We start from the raw sequence: 16,156 nt of genomic DNA, 5'->3' as shown, positions 1-16,156 counted from the left end.
TCATTTTGTCCCGATGAAGCGTATTTAAGAGATAAAGTAAAATAAGAAAGATGAGCACACGAGGTATGTACCTAGGTCAGCTATGTTTTTACTCTAAGAGCCAGTGACGTTAGAAACCCATAGTTTCGTTAGCCGTCTTGGTAATGCACGTGTTGTTTAGTAAACGTGCATTATGTATTTTAACTAGGGATGTACCGACTAGTCGGGAAAGCCGACTATAAGTAATCGGCCACATTTATAGTCGGCCAAAATGGCCGATTGACTAATCGATTGACAAACGGCCTATTCCTATTTACAGAAAAACAGGACATAAACGAAATACACAGCCAATATTTATCAAATGTTTATACCCATTTTACGAGTACTTAAATACCTACCTATTCAGGATGAATACAAATTTTTTCGTTCATATTAAATATTAAATTAATGTGTAGTTAATTAGTTATATATGTCGTCGCAGTTGGTATTATATTTTGTAGGTGGTTACAATTACAGAATTATTTCTATATTATGCCCCTCCCCCTCCCCATAGGCCATATGAACTAGTATGGGCCGACATTCTTCATTAAGAATCTCTACCACATATCTTGTATTGGTTAACGTACCATTTTCTACACACTAACTCCCTTCGACTATCTGACATTGACAACAAGACACAAGTACTTGTTCTGACAAGAACCAATGGCCAATGGTTAAGCCCCTACTGAAGCTCGGCCTTTGCCCTCACATTAATGAGCTTCGCAGGAAAGCTCTAGAGGTTGCAAAACCCTGTGCGGAATACGGCCTATGTCTTACGTCTTCGCTTACACTTGGACAATGGTTGGCTTGGCCTACGGACTTGTGCGAAGCACGGTCTTCGAATTTCCTTACACTTCACCTTACCTACTCTTGGAACTTTACTGCTGCAGTACTGTCAATTTCCGTGATAAAATGATGTGACGGATTGAAAATTCTACTCTCAGCCGTAATGCGGCAATAAACGTCACTCAATTTACCAAGAAAATTCAATGAAATCTTGATGAGGGGGCACCATGGTCTAGAAATGCTTAGGGCACCAAAATGTCTTAATCCGGCACTGGGGAGAACACGTAATCGAGCGATCGAAATTCAAAAATCAGTCCCCAGGACCGACACGTGAAGTCAGGCCGGATTTGAACATGCATTAAACCGACTGTAAGATACTTGCCTAATTCGTGTGTATATATGTATGTATATACTTTATTGTACATATAAATAAAAACACAGTTACAGATTAAATTAAATACAACAAAGGCGAACTTATCCCTGTATGGGATCTCTTCCAGTTAACCTTTGAGGAAATGAGTAGAACAGAAGTAACGATGAATGAATGACAAAACGTCTGAAAATATCGATATGAATGTGCCAAAAATATGTATACACTACCTTAATATATGGGCAATAAAGACGTGTATATATATTTGGCACTTTTTTCGTATCGATATTTTCAGACGTGACCGTACCACTAAGAGAAAATACAGGGTTATTTTTGAGCAGTTAGCCATATTTGAATACGAGTATGTCATTATAGATCAGCAGTACAACACACTTTGAAAAAAAGTGGTCCTTTTTTACAAGCTTTTTTGACATTTTTATCCATCAAAAATAAAAAATGTGGTCACTGTACTCGTTTGTTTCGATTCGTGCAGTATGCTATGGCTATGACAATACACTAGGAAGGGATGCTTGAATCTAAGGCTGGCTTGAGGCTGTCTAACGTCGTGTAATTTAAACCGTAAATACGCTGAATTACATAACTCAGCATTAACAAAATTGAAAACCTTATGAATCCCCGAGAAAAAGTTCTCGAAAACAGCTAAATTACTTACTACTTGAATATTTTTTAAAGAATTGGTAGTGTGGAGTCGTTGCTCGGGTCACATATTACATAACATGGCGAATTAGTAGTTCCATTTTTAGTACTCCCATCGCCACTGCAGTTTCACAAAACGAGAATCACGAAAGACGAAAGCCTTACTGATCGTCGCAAAGCATCTCAAACAGATAATGTGGCCGTCGACATCACTTATGGTTGGATAAATCATTGGATGGAAACGATGAACTTGCAACTAGCCAAACATAAAACCGAGGCAGTGCTAATCACCAGTAGAAAGAAAGTGGTGGTGGAAATCATCAGGCTGGAAGCCGGAGAGCAAGAAATCACATCACATTCGATATCTGGGAGTGATGCTTGATACCCGACTGAACTTCAAGCAACAGGTGGAACACGTGAGCACCAAAGCTTCAGTAGTGAGAGCTAGCCTTTCACGGCTGATGCCGAATGTTGGAGGTACGAAGCAGAGTAGGAGATTACTGCTATCATCAGTAGTTAGGTTAGTGCTGACCTATGGAATATCCATCTGGGTGGATGCCGTAGGAAATCAAAACGGGAGACGGCTGCTTCCGAGCATATCTTCATTGCTTCAAACATGATGATTCCCCGGAGTGTACGTCCTGCTCATAAGTCCCTTAAGATGTGGAACGTGTTCTTTTTGTCCCCCTATTTCAACTCGATGCGTAATGACAATGACCTGGAGACTGTCTCTCGAAAAGGCAAGTCAACCAGAGACACTGGTAGGCACAATGTTTTATCAAAGGTCGCTTGGGACGCGAATAGTACTTTCGCGACCAAAGTACTTCAAGATCCTCGTTCCACAGAAAGGAAGAGAGCCAAAAACAAAAACCCTTAGAAGGAATAAAGCAGTGACTTCCACTACCAGAAGGAAGAGCAACAGCTAGATCCTCTCCCCGCGAAGTAATGCCTAACGGCGGTATCCATGAGGGAAGCAGAAGCCAGGGAAACATGAGGGTTTTAGTCGGTATTGAACATTTGAGTCCGACATACCGGGCATACTTAGTCCTGATGATGATGATGATGTATTTTTCTGTCTCTATAATGAAAAAAAAATTGATACGGTTAAAATTAATGTAACAGCATTCGAAGGTAACACGTTTGGATAGCGTGCGGCAGACCAAATCCACGATCTACTCGATTTTTTCCTCCCTCCCACCCACCACCAACCCCCCGAAATTTTAAAAAATCTGTAGACGCTTTTCTGCTCGCTGGAAAAGAAAACTTTATATACTCAGAGGCTTGATAATTATCAATTAGGTACTAACCTAACAGGTGAACTCGAACGTACACTGACGTCAGAATGATATTGGATCATATTATTTAGTTATAAGTACGAGCGAAATGATGTCAGTGTACGTTCGAATTGGCGTGTAGGTCTATCTACTAACTCGGATATCACTACACTATATCTAACGCGGTTAACATATTTAGAGTACTTAAACGGAGGTACGGAGAGATTTACTAGTTTTATAATCCTGAAATTAGTTAGCATGGAAAGATGGTCGCCAAATTTATATAGATTTACGACGTCGTGTTATTCAATTACAAAATTGTTACCAAATACGACACATCCGCTCCGCGTATATAATGCGACGATTTAGAAGCATACGACCGCAAGCCAAGTCACGTACCTTAAGGCCCCATAGAAATATGTTCTTCTCTCACTCTCACTGAGAGTAAGCGTGAGCGAGATGGATGTCGTGCTCGGGACCGCGGTTATCAAGCTTTTGAATTTTAATTTTATTTTATTTTATTTTCTTTATTGGGGAAAAAAAACAGACATAGGCAGATGATACAGAAAAGAGGATATTGGTTTTTACATTATAAGTGCAACCTACATCCTGAGACAATTCCCACTAGGATTTATAAACTAATAATTTATAAGTGGCATTGCCTTCGGATTGAGGTATAAAATGTTAGTAAAATAGGTACTAAACTAATATTATTACACTGACGATAATATTAGTAGTTACAGTGCTGACAAGATTCAAACATATATAACATTAAAAAGCAAAACGAGGGACTACACATATACAATGTTAAATATAAGACTAAGTTTATATTGGGCCAAAAGTTCCTACTTAAATTAATATGAACTTCGGAAGTACGTAATGCTTCATAACAGTAAATTTACTTTAAGTTTGAAATTTGCACGACTATTGTTAAAAATGTCAACCGAGACTAGGTCGTTATTGTACATTTGACACATTCTGCGAAGCGGGGCACGGACTCCGGCGTTACTCGACGCAGCAGGCACCGCGAACAGGGATGCAGTTCGTGTTCGCGCACGAACACGAAAACGAGGGTTGGAGCACGGAAACCAATATGTTCTAGCAGTTCGGGACAGTTATAATGACCCCTACATATATTGAATAAGGCAATAGCGTCTTGGGCGTTCCGTCTGCTAGTCAGACTCTTAAGTTTGTACCGTTCAAGGAGCTTGCCGTATGACAATGGGGCATGGGCCATTCTATAATGAAGAGCTCTCAGGAATCGTTTTTGAACAGCTTCAATCGCGTTTTTGTAGATTGTGTAATGGGGGTTCCAAACTTGTGATGCATATTCAAGGTAGGGACGGACTAAGGAATTATATAACAACAAGTAAGATGAGCTTTTTCTTAGAGGTTTGGCTGCCCTAAGAACGAACCCCAGCATTTGATATGCTTTGGTTGTAATTTTATGGACGTGTTGATAGAGAGTAAGCTTTTCATCTAGTGTAACCCCCAGATCCTTAACATGGTTTACTCTTTGAACAAGTTCTCCTCCTATGTTGTAACTTGTTAATATTTTATATTTGTTTTTTGTAAAAGTTATATGTACGCACTTATCGTAGGCTAAATACAGTTTGTTGGTTAGACAGTAGGCGTGGAAGCGGTTAAGATCATCCTGAATAAGTTTGCAGTCGCTTTGGTCATTCACAGCCTTGTAAATTTTTAAATCGTCTGCAAACAAAGCAAAGTTGCAGTTCAAAAAGCATTTATTAATGTCGTTAATAAACAAAGAATATAGCAACGGTCCTAGTATAGATCCTTGGATTAAACCAGATGGCACAAGGGATGCTCGAGATTCAAAGCCGTTTATGGTTATTTTTTGTGTGCGATTATCCAGGTACGTAATTTGTTGTAAAAAAAAGTAATCGCCCTGAAAAATAAATTTGCGCATTTTTAGAAGCATTACCTATTATAATGTTTAGCTTTAGTGCATAAATGGTAAAAAAGGTGCAGTTTAGACCTATGATTTTATTCTATCGAGCGAAATTCAAAATATCAGGATTCGAATGGATGAAGTCCCTAGAGAAAATCCTCAAGATTGTTAAATATTTTATCGGCAAATATCTAAAAAAAGCGGTTTCAAAAACTACGCTCTCTGAACCAACGGCACCTTAATCCATCTAATAAATTGAAGAACATTAATAATAATCCTTGTTATGATACGTACATTGACAGGATTGAACGCATTCAAAAAAAGTTTTTGAAACACTTAAGTTTTAAGCTTAAAAGTCCGTATCACTCTAATGACTACCTAGGCACTTGTAAAAAACACCATCTAATTCCATTACAAAAACGTCGCGAAATCGCTGATATAACGTAAAGCATAGTTCATATAGAATTGGTACGCACTAGAAGATTGTTATTTTTTTAAGTTAATTAAATAAGAAAGTTATTAATGGTGAATTTTAAATAGTAATGTATTTTGCTTTCAAATATATATAAATTTTAAAAAAATCTCTGTTATGTAAATAATTACGAACTGTTTTCATAATGGACCCCCGTCATTTTCTGTACAATACTTTTGTCGACATTTTTGGCGTATTGATTTCTTGTAGATCGCAATGAATTGATACCCTGGACAATTTGACTAGTCTTATTTAAATTTTTTTTTCATGATTGCCCAGTAGTTTTTGATAGATTGAAATTGGGGACAATTCGAAGGATTGATCTCGCGGGGTATGTAATTGGCCTGATTATTATCATACCATGCCAAAAGTTTTTTTGAGTAGTGGCAGCTGGCTTAATCTGGCCAACATTTCCCAGGACCGTTATGGGTTCTAATAAATGCCAATACTCATTTCTCTAAGCACTCTTTAATATTATAAAGGTCCGACTTCATTGTTGACTATGTTATAAAACATTTCGTCTTACAACCGCAATTATAAATTCCTTGCCATATCATATGTTTTTTTGCGAACTTGTCAAGTTTCACGAACTTATATTTTTCGGGTAAATTACCTCTATTATTGGCCATATAAAACTTCGAACCGAGTAGTTGATTAAAATCGAGTTTTACATACGTCTTGTCGTCCAACAACAAGCAACCTTCGAATTTTGTCAATACAATAGTCGAGCTAGTGTTTTAGCTTGTCGGATCTGTTTAACAGTCCGATTTGTTGCTTTTATTGCTCGATAGCTCTTATAGCCACCTCTGAGGTGAATCATCTTTATCTTTCTAGAAGTTTCTTTGAATTTTTGGGATAAATCGTAATTAGACCGTCCTGATTTTTGTTTGAGTGACCTTGGGACTTTTTTCTCAAAATCTTGTTATTTGTCCCAGACCTGTTTGTGTTTTCCTGTCGGCTGATAGAGTCTCCTTGTAACGTTTTATGACCCTACAAATACTAGCTTTTAGCATCTTAAGCGACTTAGCTGTCTTTGTCCGGGATCGATAAGAATTTTCGAAGTATTTGTGCACGATCAATCTCCTGTTCTCAATTTTCATGGTCGAAAACTTTAAAATGCATAAAGCTAGGAAAATAATATTTTCACCATTAATACTTTGAAGGTTGATGATTGAACTGTAATTGTCAATTTTTTTCCCGCCATGGAATTATTATTTTTAAATATTGGTAATTATGTGCCAATGTGTTTATTTCAGTGACGTGGTGTTAAAATGTGACAAGTATTTTATTTAATTGTGTATGTGACTTTTAGATTTAATTTAGTCATATCTTAATTTTAGTTTCCTTATAGTTTTTATTATTAATTTTAATGACATATGTATTTTGCCTAGAATTAAAATTTAAACAATTAAGTCTGTAAAATATGTGTCATATCTAAAAAATGTTGCTATGTTTTTATCACGTGGGTAAATCCATAATAAATCTGCGGGCAATGTATGGAAGGCTAAATCCACGTGATAAAATAACCGTCGCTTTTCAACACCGCGCGAGTGAAAGTGACGGACACCAATTTATCACGCTGACACCTAGGTAGACAAGAACGACCATGATATCCGACATATCCATACCTACAGCGACTGTAGCACGGTCGCATTTTTATCACTTATCACTATGCCTGTCACTTTCGTACTTACGTACTTGTTAGAATGTGACAAGCATAGTGACAAGTGATAAAAATGCAAACGTGTTACAGCCGCAGGAAACATTAGCTATTTGGCGGACAGATCTCCGGTAGGCACATCTTTGCAATATTTCCCGCACTTTATACACAGATTTACTTTGAGATTGACATATCTGTACGTACATTTTTAATTCTTCCCTAGTCGAACTAAGCTAACTTTGCATGGCATTTGCTAAGGGACAAAGTGTGAAAATGTCATCATAAACGTTAAATTTCTATGATAATATGAATATGAAGTTTACCTAGTTTGTTCTGTTAAAATCAGTGTACTAGCGAACTAGCTTAGATGGACTCTAGACTATTTTTTATGGTCATACCTAATAAACCAAGAAAATCTAATTTAATTTTTTTTATATTAAAATTATTAACGAACGAACTTGCAACCTTTCATTTTAATCATTATTAAGTAGGTAATGCAAACAGGAACAGTTTTATTATTTCTCCTAAGATCTTACAGTAAAAAATTACCATTCCTCATTTTTCCAGCTCAAGGATTAACCTTGTAATAAAGTTCAGTCAATAAATTAGGGTGTTTTACAGAATTACCACTCACCAGTCTAAAATATGTCTGAAAAACCCTATAAACATTAATAAGGCTTAACTCAAATATTTCATTTATAAGTTTACCTATACCTAAATCTCTTGAGAAAATAATATTAGTTATTTTCACGTATTATTTCGAAAGTGATTGCTTAAACCAGTCTGTAGGCACCGTTTTTAGCCAAGCGATATGTCCTTACCCTTTTTAAAAACAATTAAAACATTCGTTTATTGTAGGACTTTTCTCTTCTTAGTGGCGACCTTAAAGGCAAATGAGAAAATCTCTAAGCATCGGTTCGGAGCAGTTGACTGGTTTTTAATAAAAACGCTTAGAAGCTCCCACAGAGACAGCGGCCGCGTCAGTCAAGAGCCGCGCGCGGTCAGACCATCACGTGTAAGGGAATCCGCCCCGTTTTGGCGCTTTTACAATATAAAGTAAACACATTTTTTTTTCATGTTTAACAAATTTACAAAAAGCAAGATTAATGCACATTTGTGAAATAAACCGTGTATAATAATTAAAAAATCTTGATAATGTTGGTCAAAAGTTGTCAAGAATTCAAACTTTTAGACATAACACCTATATACATCTTGTGATAAGTGTATTAATTTAAGACAAGGACATTTTTGTAAAGGTTTGGCATTTGACGACCGGTCTGGCCTAGTGGGTAGTGACCCTGCCTATGAAGCCGATGGTCCCGGGTTCAAATCCTTGTAAAGGCATTTATTCGCGTGATGAGCATGGATATTTGTTCCTGAGTCATGGGTGTTTTCTATGTATTTAAGTATTTATAAATATTTATATATTATATATATCGTTGTCTAAGTACCCTCAAGACAAGCCTTATTGAGCTTACTGTGGGACTTCATTATTACATTCTAATTAATATGGTCAATTTATATCAAATCACTCTTTTTGGGATATTTTATTTCATATTTTTTCAGATTTATTTAAACATTGTTTAAATACAACATAAAATATTTTCTTTTGAATTTCATTATAAAAAGACAGGCGCTTTGTCCACGCGACGCGATAAAGATGAGACTTGTTTTGATTAGTCATTTTAAAGCTTATGACATTTTTGCATTATAATTTGTGTTACTGCTGCTCTCAACTTTATATCTATATCATTTACGCTGAAATCGCTAAACCAATTTAGTTAAAATTCGGTCAACTATCTTTAGTTTGAGTCCCCGGGAAGAACATGGAATAATTTTTATCCCAAAAATCATCCCTTGACGATGTGAAAAAGGAGGAAGAAATTTGTATGGGGAATCAATAACTGCTGAACAGATTTTGATGAAATTTAGTACAGAGATGAAACCCGGGGAAGAACATAGGATAGTTTTTATCCCAAAATATCCATTAAAAGTGAAAAGGGAGGTGTAGATTTGTGGAACCAATAACCGCTGAACCGATTTAGATGAAACCTACGTCTACATGTTTGAATTTGTTGAAAATGACGCCGAACATAACTAAGAACCTAAACCAAAACAATTATTAACCTCAGAAGTCGCCGACGCTGAAAATCATCACTTATCCGTAATGCGTGTTTTACAGTTTGATTTATTTATAAGACAAGCAAATGATTTTTGAAAAATTTCAAAAATGGAATGTCTATACACAGCTTACAGCTTTAGGAATAGTACATTACTATAGAGGACGGGAAACGAAGAGGTCGGATAGGGAGACGCGGCCAGCAACCCCGTTTCCCGCCGAGATTTGTATAGTGCTTTTCTCAAACTTGCAATGAAATAATAAAAAAAAAAAAATAGGATGATGATGATGATGATTGTTTCATGTCCTAATGTAATAGGTTATTCAGTGCGTGGGGTATTGAAGGGGAACAAAAATATAATTATTTTGGCGCTACCACGCACGCCATTACGCTTTTTTCTTTTCTTTTTCTTTCTTTTTTGTGTTTTTGTTGTTACCGAAAAGGGAACGAAAATTTGATTATTTTTACGCTACGATGCACGGTTTAGGAGATACAGCCCTATAAATATTTCTGTATGACTGAAAAAAATAAAACTTTTTGGGGCTGTATCTCCTAAACCGTGCGTCGTAGCGCAAAAATAATGAAATTTTTGTTCCCCTTTGAACCTTTGAAATAATATTTAAAAAACACAAAAAAGAAAAAAAAATACAAAAAAGACAAAAAAGTTAAAAAAATCATACTGGCATAATTTTGCTTATAAGTTTTTTATAGTTGAATGCCAAAACGTGCCATTATTTGACGTTAAAAAACAGAAGAAGGTTGCCTTACAGGCCTAGGTGTGTAAGGCTGTATGAAATTCCTTTACATATCATCTTCACTCATCGCAACTGATATGTAGTATTTCCGGACCTAATTTGAAGTAAGTCATGTCAACATTTCATTACAAGTTTGAGAAAAGTGTTTTTCTCCAATATGCTTGGAAAAGTTCACCTTATTGTAGCAAAAATAATACGAGAAGGTCCTCATTATGGTCAAACTAAAATAAAAAAAAAAACAAACCCTTACTGTCGTATTTTAGCGGACGGGAAGTTATTACTGTATTGTTTTTTCACTTTTTAAAGTGGATACGTGCGTGCCCACTAAGAAAAACCCAAACAGCCTATTATTATAGCCGCGCGCCGCGTCTACACTATCCGGTCAGCATCATTTCAAGCTGTGTCATGTCTCGTTCTTACATGACCGTCGTGTATGATCGTGCGATTACTGCTTAATAAAATCAAAGACTATATAACTTTTATATTTTTTTAAGGATCTCGTGCGTGCACAGACAGCTTATATTGCACAATTATATTGAATGAACGAATATTGAATGATACTGAATGACAGAATAAGTTGTGCCTTTAACTTTTTAAAAAATTTAATGAGGGAAATTGTTTTTGACGTTTTTGATGTCAAGGTTCGATTTGAGTGCTGGTTGATGATTATTTTACTTTATTTCCTCGCATGTTTGGAGAAATGCACTATATATGCCTCGATTGGAACAGCAAATACAAATACAATCCGTCTTCTTACGAAACTTATCCACGAATTGCTATTTCCCGGTCTCTGCAATAATGTACTATTACCTAAAGTGAAGTTCAACAGAAATTGCAAATAATGTATAGAAACCAATTTACCTTAATTACTTCGTAATCTCGCACTTTTTAAGGACAACCATGAACTTATCTATATAACAGTTCATCATCACACTTATCCCGGTCCTGACAACAGTTAATCTACTTAAATATTTTATTGTCTAATACAATTTTTAGTTATTCAAATTAAAAAAATTATTCTGCAAGTAGGCCTCAAGGGCTCTTTTACAAGTTAGTACAACATTATAGTAACATCATATAGTGACATAAAAATACATAACAACATTTATAAATACAACAGCCAATACCTGGGTAAACATTACATTATAATAATCTTAAAATAAATAATTACTACAATACAATAGAGATGTATAGTCTCTATGGTTATTATACATTAAATCTGGAGATGTAAAAGGTCCCCAATGTCAGAGTACTAATATTAATAAAATTTGGAGGTGTAAAGTCTCTCCAAGTGTCAAAATTAAAATTTATACTAAATAAATAAACCGCGTCTGGACTGTTAAACTAGCAGTCTCATAAACTTTTAAGATGTTGAAGAAGAGAAATTAAGTGTTTTTATTAATATTTCAGTGTAAACAACCTACATAAGAATTTTAGGTTATAGGTACAGTAGGGTTCAAAAGTGCATGGACAAGTTATGAATGAAATCATTCATAAATTGAACATGCAAATTGGAACCTGATGGTACCTATGTCAAATGCTAACGAAATATGTATGTCATATCGTTTAGGTACATTATTTGCTATTTCTTTTGAACTCCAGTGAAACTACAATTAGGGAACAGCAGTCAAGTTACGAGTACAAGTTTCATAAGCAAAAAAAAAATAGTGAAAGGGTTTTATTTGTATACTTCAACGCATACTTCAACCGATTCTCGTAGATATTATTCGTGTGTCGTTCGAATGTTAAAAATATGGATATTTTTTCAAATTCAGGTTTTGGAAATTAACAAAATGGCGATACGTTTATGCAGTATTAAGCGTCCCCAGCAAGCTCAGTTCTCCATGCAAACGTAGTGAAGCTCTCTTTTTAAAACGATTCTAGCTAGATTGCTCTGAAAATTTGTACATACAATAGGATAAGGTACTGACGACTTTAAAATATCCAATTGATAAAAAAATAAATCCGTTCACTAAAATCTCAGTAAAGACAATGTAAACAGTTGGTAAATATATTTAAGGAAACAAAACAAAGTTGCCATTGCCGGTAGCGACCATAGACTGACACTACGGCGATAAATTCATGAAACGTTTTTAAGCGACAATTTAAGGCTCATCGCCTAATGGCTTGCGTGATACGGTTCGTATCACGTCGATATCATATTAATTATTATGACGAAGGTTTATTATCAAATGGCGTGTTCTTACCTACCTACCTATTTTTGTTTTTACGCAAGTTGTCTTAAAATATAGAAATTGATATGACGATGATTGTTTAACCGAGAAATCCTTTTTACCGATTCAGCGCTGATTATATCATTGTGTCTCGTTTTTCCTCTACGAAAAATGCTTGCTACATACCGGGAAAAACCATGTAATCGGCTACGACGTAGCTCTACGTCCGTAGCTTAGATGTATGTGGTAAAGAACAATAGGTACTTTTTAATAGTTAGTGGTCATGGTTTGTCTGATCTTTTAATATTTTACATGTTTACGAGAAAGGATTGTATTTGAGCGTTCTGATATAGCCAGAAATAATACAGCCGTGCAATCCCTAAATTAAAGTACGAGTATCTGCAAAAAAATCGATTTCGAAATAAACGCGAAAAACAGTTTAAAACAGATCTATTATCGGCAATGCAATAATAATTCAGATTTTGTTACAGACAAACGAAGTGTTCGAAATACACGATGTAATAAGCTCAAAAAAAAAACTAAATTCAGTCTTTTCTGAAATAAGTTATTAGACTTTTTCCAAATTCTGAGTTTATACTGCGCTCCCAGGCAGACTAAAAAAGGGTCTAGCAGGCTAAGGAAGGAGAAGTGGCCCCTGTGACGAATATCGGATTTGTATAATGTCATTTGTTGGCTATCTTATAATATAGACACACCTTAACTTTCAGCCCCCTTTCTTGAACCGTCATCGTCATCGAGATAATGTCAAAAACGTCATTTTGGGGACACATTTTTCAAAGTTCCAAAGTTTTTCTCATGAACTATATAAGGTAGAGCAATCAAACCAAATCATAGCTACAAAGAATGAGTAGGAGTATAACTCAGATTTTTTAAAATATTTAAATCCCCGATAAAATAATGATTAAAATGTCAGTGATTTTTTTGACAGCTCTTTTCAACAAGTATTTGCAAAGGTACACCTATGGATCACAATACTAAAAATCACATAAACTGCAAATAGTATTAGCTACTACCATAAATCAATACCAAAAATCAATACAATATAATTGGTGCAACATACTTTGAAAAAAAGTCAACGAAAACGAACTATCAAATGAGTCTTACAATCTTTTTCGACAGCCATGCATCAAGTTCAAAATAAATCAAATCGCAAATTCCAAAACTTTTTTCTTTTTTTTTTGTAGTGAAAAAAAACGTGTTATGAAGGAAAATGTGACAATAAATTACCATCACCCCTCCCTTATCTCCGAAGCTTACCGAATAAAAATTACGATTTTTTTTACATAATATTAACATTGCTATAAATTTTACAGGAAAAGTAGGTATAATAAGACGTCTTGATAACTTTTTAATTAACAAAAAACATTTCTGAATTCAGTTTGCAATTTAACCAAGTTTACGTGTGTTTATTATTACAATTAAAACATCTAAGAGATTACATTAAAGACACCTTTTTTCAAATAAAAGAACAATTTTTGAAATCGGTTCACATGATCGAAAATTATCCCTTTAAAACCTTAACATACGTGCAATTACATCGCGCAAATCATCGCGCAAATTAGTTAGACAATGTGCCGATAGAAGGCGCTGTACACAATCATACTTGTATAAGTAGGCACTTCTGATAAAAAGTTTTTCGCCTTTATAGTTACACAGGATAATTCAAAGTTTGTACGGAACCCTCAATGCGCGAATAAAACGAACTCGCACTTGACCAGTTTTTTTTCCATCGATTTTGTTTTCAACCTTGACGTATGTTATAATACAAGGTGCCCGTGAGCATTGCGAGAGATTTTAACGGTGCATTCCTGATGGCAACAGAAGCAAAAAACTGTTATATGACTTTTTTTGTTTTTTTTTCCCTTTTTTGAACACTCCTGTACATAAAACGCAAATTTTATTGATACATAACCTAAAATTAACTAAAAAGTTTTTTTTTTATTTGGGATACTATTTTTTAATTTTTCGATGTCAATCAATAGGTATGTCCAGACTAGACCTCAAAGTGGCAATACCGCAGTCAAAAATGTGTTTTGTACCGACTTATAGCGAAATAATGATTTCGAAAAACATTTAATTATCTCTGAAACTAGGCCTAATCCAGAAAATTTTATATGACATTTTAGTTTCTAAATATTACCAGGAATGCTTAGTTAAAATGTCTCGTAATGCTCACGGACACCTTGTATATCTATTTTCAATTATTTTTTTTCGTTTAAACCCTGTTGTGTGTGGTATCGTTGGCTAGGTATTTTAAAACGAATAGGGGTCTCCAACTACCATTTTTTGATAAAGTATTTTTTTTTTCATTTATTTAAAATTTCCGTGCATATGTCGAAACTTTAAAGAGCCATATGTACTGTAAAACGTTGTACAGTCAGCGTCGAATACTTTGTGGCAGTCAAAGTGGCCAAATAGTTCGGTACACCATACTAAATATATGGTGTACCGAACTATTTGGCTACTTTGGTTGCTACAAAGTATTTGACGCTGACTGGACGATACACGTGCGAATAGGTAATTCGCACCTCGTGTCGATTTAAAATACTCCCTTCGGTCGTGTTTTAATTTATCACCACTCGTTGCGAATTTCCTATGTTCTGCATTTGTATCGTAAATAACTAGTTTAAAGTAAGTAAATATTTAGCTAGGTACTTCCTACATAATACGAGACATACGAAGTACACAACATAAGCGTAAAAAACATAGCCAGGATGAGAGTATTCCCCGGGGGAGTGATTACAGTTGGACTCCAATTTTCCGCCGCGGATTTTCCTAACTACCCGCAAAAATTAAACCGATAACTAATAATACAGTAGAATCCGTTTATTATGACTCTGCTTCTATGACGTAATTACTGTGTAAAGTTTGGTTTTCTTTGTAACAAAGTCGGATGAGATGACGCCACTATAAACAAATCGTTTACCTATTATAATACATTATGTAACGAGGGGGATAAGTGAAATATTGTACGAGAGTCTATGTATTCACGACAGCCGCAGGCTGCGGTGAATTTAAGACTAGAATAACAATATTCGTACTTCTGGAGTTACACCAATGTTTTACAACACACTTGCGAAGAAAAAGCTATATTATAAGTAAAATAATTCTTAAATACGGTGACATTTCAAACATTCGTCCGCCATATTCTCATTCTTTGACAGGTTAGGCACAGACCTATCCGACGTGCAGCCACAATTGAAAATTGTGTAAAAATATTTCAAACAGCAAAATCAAATTAAATATTTTTAAACGTAAAACTCATTTATACCTAGTTAATTCGTTTAAATTAGTAACAAAATTAAAAAAGCTATAACCCCCACGGGAACAATATAGGCCTTTGTCCTTCAGTATACCTATATGAAATAAGATCTTTTTTGAGCAAGTGTGATGAAAATCCTATTTTCACCTATTTACATGAAATTGTTACCGGTTATATTGACATATTGCTGGTTTTCGTGGCCGTCCCCACGTATTTCCGTGCGAGGACGTTTGGTGTGTGCGTGGCGTGTAATTTTGACTAATTGATTAATTGGTATTAGATTAATAAAAATAATCTCTCACAAAGGAATTTGAGATTAATTTCGAAAACTTAAATAAGAAGTTGTTCAAGTGTTTTATATGACAGTATGACATATTTTGTCACTTCCCTTCGATGTCATTATAGGGAGCGTGCATGAACTGTAGGAGGCAGCACAGGAGCCGTCGGTTTTTTGGCGTGAGGCGTAAATGTGATGTTTTTTGTTCCGATGTGGCCCACAAGATGGCAGAACCTACTATGCACAAGAAAACACGTGACGTGTACATGTGCATGTTTATGGTTCCAATTCAGGCCACAAGATGGCCTACCCTCCAACGCGCACGGTCCCTATAGGTATGCCCTTTGCAGATTTAATCGAAAATTGTTTCAAATGTGCATTGTCACAACCTATAATTG

The 16,156-nt window shown here is 35.3% G+C and overlaps 1 protein-coding gene across 3 annotated transcripts in view; it reads left to right on the top strand.

The window, feature by feature from the left end:
• The first annotated feature begins 6,429 nt into the window (after window positions 1–6,429).
• Window positions 6,430–16,156, top strand: part of LOC133516056 (tachykinin-like peptides receptor 86C) — a 74,625-nt gene continuing 64,898 nt past the window's right edge. For all 3 annotated transcript variants that reach the window (XM_061848773.1, XM_061848772.1, XM_061848771.1), the window contains exon 1: window positions 6,430–8,205. The gene's annotated coding sequence lies outside the window, so the exon portion shown is untranslated. The remainder of the gene's footprint in view (window positions 8,206–16,156) is intronic.

This window comes from Cydia pomonella, chromosome 3, assembly GCF_033807575.1.
Source record: "Cydia pomonella isolate Wapato2018A chromosome 3, ilCydPomo1, whole genome shotgun sequence".
In the NCBI taxonomy this organism is placed as follows: domain Eukaryota; kingdom Metazoa; phylum Arthropoda; class Insecta; order Lepidoptera; family Tortricidae; genus Cydia; species Cydia pomonella.
The sequence above is the reverse complement of the archived record's forward strand: the minus strand, read 5'-3'. Positions and strand labels throughout refer to the sequence as shown.